The sequence below is a fragment of the Sorex araneus genome, chromosome 3 (assembly GCF_027595985.1).
Source record: "Sorex araneus isolate mSorAra2 chromosome 3, mSorAra2.pri, whole genome shotgun sequence".
Taxonomy (NCBI): domain Eukaryota; kingdom Metazoa; phylum Chordata; class Mammalia; order Eulipotyphla; family Soricidae; genus Sorex; species Sorex araneus.
In genome coordinates this window covers 134,585,310-134,593,079 of record NC_073304.1, presented here as the reverse complement: position 1 = coordinate 134,593,079, position 7,770 = coordinate 134,585,310, and positions in this window count along the sequence as shown.

Genomic DNA, 7,770 nt, shown 5'->3' with positions numbered 1-7,770 from the left:
GTCCTCTTTTATTTCATGGAGTAGCGTTTTATAGTTTTCTTTGTAGAGGTCCTTTACTTCTTTAGTTAAGTTGATTCTGAGGTATTTGATTTTCTGGGGCACGATTGTGAACGGGATTGCTTTTTTCATGTCACTTTCCTCTGTCTCATTGTTTGCATATAGGAAGGCCATTTTTTGGGGGGTATTGACTTTATAGCCTGCGACTTTACTGTACAGGTCAATTGATTCTAAGAGTTTATTAGTAGAGCGCCGAGATGTGATCCCGGGGGCCGCACACATGTGCGGCCTCTCCGCAGCTGTACAAGCCTGAATCCAGACCCAGCAAAACCTCTTTCGGTGTGAGCAACTCCTCGCAGAATGTCTCCAGCCTGAGAACTAAGCCTCGGCCCCGTGCCCGCCCAGGAGGGGAAAGGTATTTCTCTCTCTCGCCTCTCTCTCTCCGGGGATGAAGGGCGCGGTGGCCGCCATATTAAGACGACCACAGATTGGGTTTTGAAACCTGCAATTATCTAATATCTGGAAGAAATCTCCCTGGACTTCTTGTTAAAGTACAGAAATTCAAAACCGCGCGGCCGCTACCGCGGCAGCGCAACCTCATTTGTCTTCACAGTAGGTCTGAATCTAGTGGGGTACTCCTAACAACAATAGTGAGGTTTGTGTTGAAATATTGAATGTAACCAAAGTAAACAGAATGTAAAATGAAACTTATCAGTTACAAAGGTAGGGGGTGGGGGGGCAGGATGGGAGGTGTACTGTGTTTTTTTTTTTTTTGGTGGTGGTATATGGGCACTGGTGAAGGGATGGTTGTTTCAGCATTGTATAACTGAGACCTAAGCCCGAAAGCATTGTAATCTTCCACACGGTGATTTAATAAAATAAAATAAAATTTAAAAAAAAAGTTTATTAGTAGAGATTTTAGGCTTCTCTAGATATAGTCTCTGCGAATAGTGAGAGTTTGATTTCTTCCTTTCCTATCTGAATGCCCTTAATATCTTTTTCTTGCCTAGTGGCTATTGCTAGTACTTCCAATATTATATTAAAGAGAAGTGGTGAGAGTGGGCATCCTTGTCTTATCCCCGATCTTAGAGGAAAGGCCTTTAGTTTTTCCCCATTGATGGTAGTGCTTGCCATACGTTCGTGGTAGATGACTTTGACTATCTTGAGGAAAGTTCCGCGAAAGCCCATTTTGGTGAGAGTTTCCATCATGAATGGATGTTGGATCTTGTCAAATGCTTTCTTTGCATCTATTGATATGATCATATGGTTTTTATCTTTACTTTTATTGATATGATGGATTATGTTGATTGATTTTTGAATGTTAAACCATCCTTGCATCCCCAGGATGAATCCCACTTGATCATGGTTTATGATCTTTTTGATGAGTTGTTAGATTCTATTTCTAGTATTTTGTTGAGGATCTTCACATTTGTATTCATCAAAGATATTGGTCTATAGTTTTTTTTTGTTAGTGGTGTCTTTGTTTGCTTTTGGTATTAGGGAGATATGTACTTCATAAAAACTGTTCAGGAGGGTTCCTGTCCTTTCAATTTCCTGGAAAAGCTTGAGGAGAACTGGCAATAAGTCTTCCGTAAATGTTTGGAAGAATTCGCCAGTGAATCCGTCTGGACCTGGGCTTTTGTTTTTGGGGAGACTTTTGATTACAGTTTCGATTTCCTTGATATTTCTGGGCCTTATTCAGGTACTTCAAGTCTTCTTGGTTCAGTCTTGGGAGATTGTAGCAATCAATGAATCTGTCCATTTCTTTTAGGTTCTCTTGTTTTGTGGCATACAGACTTTCAAAGTAGTCTCTGATGATCTTTTAAATCTCCTCGGTTTCTGTTGTGATGTCCCCCTTCTCATTTCTGATTTGGTTTATTAGGGTTCTCTCTCTTTCTCTTTCTTTGTGAGTCTTGCTAGCAGTTTATCAATCTTATTTATTTACTCGAAGAACCAGCTCTTTGTTTCATTGATCTTTTGGATTGTTTTTCGAGTTTCCATGTCATTAATTTCTGCTTTAAGTTTTATTATTTATTTCCTTCGATCTGGTTTGGGTTCCTTTTTCTGGTCTTCTTCTAAGATCTTGAGCTGCGAAGTCAAGCTATCTATATAGGCCCTTTCTTCCTTCCTTAGGAAAGCTTGCAGAGCTATAAATTTTCCCCTTAACACAGCTTTAGCCGCGTCCCATAGGTTCTGGTAGCTTGTGTCTTCATTCTCATTTGTTTCAAGGTATTTTTTTATTTCTTCCTTGATTTCCTTCGTGACCCACTCATTGTACAACAGTGAGTTGTTTAATTTCCAGGTGTTTGATTTGGCTCTCCGCGTCTGTGTGTGATTAACTTCCATCTTCAGTGCATCATGGTCTGAAAATATAGTTGATACAATTTCTATCTTTTCAATTCTATTAAGGTATAATTTGTGGCTCAGAATGTGGTCTATTTTGGAAAGTTCCGTGTGAGCTGGAAAAGAATGTGTATTCTTTCTTTTTGGGGTATATAGCCCTGTATAGGTCTATTAGCCCTATACTGTCTCCTCTATTTCTTCCTTCAGAGCTATTGTTTCCTAGCTGAATGTTGTTCTTGTCGACCTGTTCAGAGGTGATAAGGCAGTGTTGAAGTCTCCAACTACTATCGTGGTGCTAGTTATGTCCCCTTTAAATTCTGTGAGGAGTTCTTTTAAGTATTGTGCTGGTCGTTCATTGGGTGCATATACATTTAATAGTGTGATTTCTTCCTGTTGTACATATCCCTTGTATAGAAAATGGCCTTCGCTGTCTCTTCTGATCTTTTTCAGCCTGAAATCTATGTTGTCAGATACTAGTATGGCCACCCCAGCTTTTTGAGGGAGTTGTTTGCTTGCAGGGTTGTTTTCCATCCTTTGACTTTGAGTCTGTGTTTGTTCTGGCTATTCAGATGTGTTTCTTGTAGGCAGCAGAAAGTTGGGTTTAGTTTCTGAATCCATTTTGACACTCTGTGCCTCTTGATTGGTGCATTTAAACCATTAACATTGAGAGAAATTATTGTCATAGGATTTTGTGCCATCTTTCAGTAGGGTTTGTTGTTCCTGTACGGTTTTTCCTTGTCTTATAATAGCCCTCTTAATCCTTCTTTTAAGTTTGGTCTTGAGTGTATGAAGTTTCTGAGCTGTTGTTTCTCCATGAAATAGTGTATGGTTCCTTCAAGTTTAACTGAGAGTTTAGCTGGGTAAAGTATTCTTGGTGAGGCGTTCATTTCATTAAGGTTTTTCACTATATCCCACCATTGTCTTCGGGCTTGGAAGGTTTCCTCTGATAGGTCTGCTGTGAATCTAAGGGGTTTTCCTTTGTGTGTGATTTCCTTCTTTGATCTTGCTGCTTGCAGTATTGTGTCTCTATCCACGGCATCCATCATTATGACTATGATATGCCTTGGGGACTTTTTATTTGGGTCCCTTTTAGCTGGCACCCTTTGGACTCCTTGGATCTGGATGCCCGCATTCTCTAGCTCTAGGAATTTCTTAGCAATGTTGTCTTTAATTGTGTTTTTTTTCGTTGGGATTGGTTCCCTATGCTTCTGGTACTCCAATGATTCTTATGTTGTTTCTCTTGAGGTCATCCCCTAAGACTCTAATTTGTTCTAGAGTCATTTTGAGGTCATTTGCCATTATTTGTTGTTGCCTATATGCTTTCTACAGCTCATCTTCCAGCTCACTGATTCTGTCTTCGGCTGTAGTCATTCTACTACTGAGGGCTCCTACTGAGTTTTTTTTATTTCATCTAAGATTCTTTTAAGTGTGTCACTTCTGTTCGTAGCTTTGAAATTTCTGCTCTCATTTCTTCCTGGATTATTTTGGTGGACCGTTCTAAAGCTGCATCCCTATCCTCCCTTAATTTATTGGATGTTTCTTCCATAGTTGCTTTGAGTTCATCAACCATCTTTACAATTTCCTCTCTGAATCCTTTATCAGAGAGGAGGTTGTATTTCTGGGAAGTCCCTGTTGAGATTTCTGAGATCTTCTCTTCCATCTCTCCTGGTGGTGGGGATTTTCGCTGTTTCTTCATGTTGTTGTGGGCTTTACTGTCAGGCGCACTTCCTTAATTAATAAATTATTTCTGTTTAGTTTCAGAATATTATGTGGACTAAGAAGCAAATGCTTTATTTGCCAATAATTCTCAGGTAGATTTTCCTAAAAAATGCAAAGATAGTTGATTTTTCAGAGCCACAGTTACTAATGTGACAGAAACATGAATCAGAGTACCAAAGTCTATTCCAGATGAGATAAACCATGTCCTAGTGAAATAGGTGAGCCACTATCAGCCATTATAATAATAAGGTGGAGAAATGAATGGTAAAGACAGGAGTAAATGTTCAAGTGTTTCATGGAAAAGTAAATCTGAAAATTACTCTAATCAAAGATAACATTTTATTTCTTTTTTTTGCTTTTTTTAAAAATTTTTGCTATTTTGGGGGGTCAAACCCGGCAATGCACAGGGGTTACTCCTAGTTAATTTTTAGAACAGTGATTTATGAACTCTCTGTGAATTGACTTAGTGGTTTTTCTACTGGTCTTACCCGGGCTCAATCATGTAGCTTCACTCTAGTGTGTTTAAATAACTGGTCCTTTTTCTCCATATGATCTATTACTGACTTCTTTAGGGCATAGTGGTCTCAAGATATTAATCCCAGATGGTGTCAGAGGCTAAAAGACTGAAGGACTTACATCAGAAGATGAATAATATCCATATGTTATTCTTCTGTTGGTCAAAGAATTTAAAAAGTCACATCCACATAAAAGCAATTAATTGGGGTTAGTGCTACACTCTGATAGATGTTTCATAACTATTTATTCTCTCTATCTCTTGGCAACATTCTCTAGACTATGGAATCTGCCTGCTAAGTTGGTCTTCCTTCTCCCTAAGGAAAACATCTATCTTTCTGTTTCCCACTCATACAAAAATGGGTACCCCAGATGTCTTTTAATTTATTAATATCACAATTGCTTTTAATCCAAACCAGCATTTTATCAAACAACTTGGGGTTCACTGAAAGCTCCATAAAGTCACAAAAATAATTGTTTTGGAAGCAATAAACTAGGCTGTAAGGCTAGTTTATTCCTTACCACTTCACTACTCTCTCTCAGTGGGGTAGCAGAGGGTTGTAAAATTAAGCTCTAGCATACACAAAATATAATATTTCACATTGTGTAAATAAACTTATGCCATAAAAGATTTTTAGTGGATTCATTTTCTATCATGGTAATTGAATTGTGTAATTGTAAAAGCTTGACATTTAAGTACTAGTCTTTGAATTCTTTGGCAAACTTTGACAATACAGAGTAGAAAACTGATTAAAGAGCTGTTTTTCTCATCCTGCTATGCAACTTTGGACAAGTTACTCATTCTCACTTAGTTTTCTTGTGAGTAAAATTAGAATATAGGTATTATGTGCTTATATTTTATTGGATTATGGAGATTGAAGATAGTTTATAAAGCCACTGGAATATAATAAATTATAGCTAGAACTCCTTTATAGCTGAATAAAACTTCAATTGCTATCCTAAGGCTAACTTCCTTCAACTTTTTTTATTGTTATACTGTATACATATTTAAAAAACTTTTGATACAGTTTATAATTTTATATTTTCTCCTACATTTGAAACTTTAAGAGTTTCACCCATAGGGAGTAAAAATGGGGAGTTGAAGAGAGAGTATAGACAGGATTTAAGACACTTACCTTGGATGCCATCAACCCCTGACCAAGATGGACCCACAAGTACAGCTGAGAGTGAGCCTGAAACACAATCATGAACAATTTTATACTTTTATGGTGCTAATTTTTTTTAAAGAGTGATCCCTGGGTCAGAGCGATAGTACAGTGGGTAATCTGCCTTGCACATTGCCTTGATCCCTGGCATCCCATATGGTCTCATGAGCAATGCTGGGAGTTAATCCTGAGGGCAGGGCCAGGAGGAACCCCTGAGCATTGCTAGGTGTGACTCCCCACCCCTCCCAAAAAATGTTGTCACAAAGTCAGGAGTAAACCCTGAGCACTAATAAATCTAATGACATATTAAATCTCTAACATTGCTTTATTTCTGTTTCCTTTGAAATATTAATTTGCATATATTATATTACATATTGAGGGTCTCTGAAGCAGTGTTTAGAGAGCTAGAGGCAAATCTCCTGCTAAAATTTAACCAACTGGGCTGAAGTGCTTGGACCCAAAGATGTGGTACCATTCAGCCCTCTGGTGCTGGAGTTTGAACTCAGTCCAGATGTATGCCCCTGACTGTGGAATTACCCCCCTGGATAAACAAGTCTCATATAAGTATAAGACTTAAGTATCATCATAAGTATATACTTAGAGATAACATTCATTAAGCACTGAATTTGTATTAAATTACTATGCTACCTAATGAACGACCAGCTAAATACTTAAAAGAACTCCTAACAGAATTTAAGGAGGACATAACTAGCACCACGATAGTAGTTGGAGATTTCAACACTGCCTTATCACCCCTTTCCTTCTCTCCTTTCAAGCAGGATTTCTCCCAAGTCAGCCATTTAGCAAATAATAAGAAAAAAAAAGACCAAACAACAGATAATTGATATTTATTGTGGATCAACTATAGACCTGATCATATATTTTTTTAAGCACAGTGGATGGGTCAGAGAGACGGTTCAAAGGCTAAAGCACCTCCCCGTCATGCAGCTGCAACCGGGGTTCAGATACCAGCTCCAAACACAGTGCCCACGCACCACACGGCATGGCCCCTGCACAGAGCCAGGAGCAGTTCCTGATTACCACCAGGTGTAACCCAACTGTGTGCACTCTAACACACGAACACACACACGAACACACTCTCTCTCTCTCTCTCTCTCTCTCTCTCTCTCTCTCTCTCTCTCTCTCTCTCTCTCTCTCTTCCTCTCTATCTCCTCCACCCAACCCACCCACCCTCTCTCCCTCCCTTCCTTTGCAGGTTTCTGCTCTGAGCATAAGCTATTCTAGCCTTCACGCAGCCCTTAATGATCCCCAACTTTCAATTCCAAAGTCACTCCTCTCCTCTATGAAGCTTCCCTCCCAACACTGTTTGTCTAAGTACTAAGTATTTACTCAGTATCATTATGCTATAGGTCAGGTTATTTCATTCCAACAATACTGAAATGAACTTTATTACCCTCATTTTTAGACAGGCTCTAACTCATTCAGCTAGTAAATTGGTGCTGGATTGAAAGTGAGGCCTGCCAAAAGGAGAGAGCAAAAGGGAAAGCCCTGCCACAGAGGCGGGGTGGGGTGGGAGGTGGGGTGGGGTGAGAGGTGGGGTGGGGGTGGTGGGAGGGATGCTGGGACCATTGATGGTGGAAAATGTGCAATGGTGGAGGGATGGATACTCGATCACTGTATGACAGAAACGCATGCACAAAAGTTTGTGCTCTGTAACTGTACCTCGCGGGGGATTCACTAATAAAAAATTTTTAAAAAAATTACTATGTTAAACACCTTAAGTGGATTATCTTTATTATCTAATGAATTAATGAAAATAATTAGAACTAGAACATATAGACCTGTTAGATGTAAAAGAAAAATATGAGGTTTTATCTGCATGAGCATCCCTTTTCTGGCACAATTCAATTTACATACTGAATATAAAGTCAATTCTAATGTTTTGTTACTATGCAGTCATTTAACTTTTATTTAGAATTCACCGACTGCATTCCTGACAGAGGACTGAGTAGTAAACAAATTGGAATCAGTTTCTGTAAGTCTGACTTATAAAGTAAGTGGAACATACATA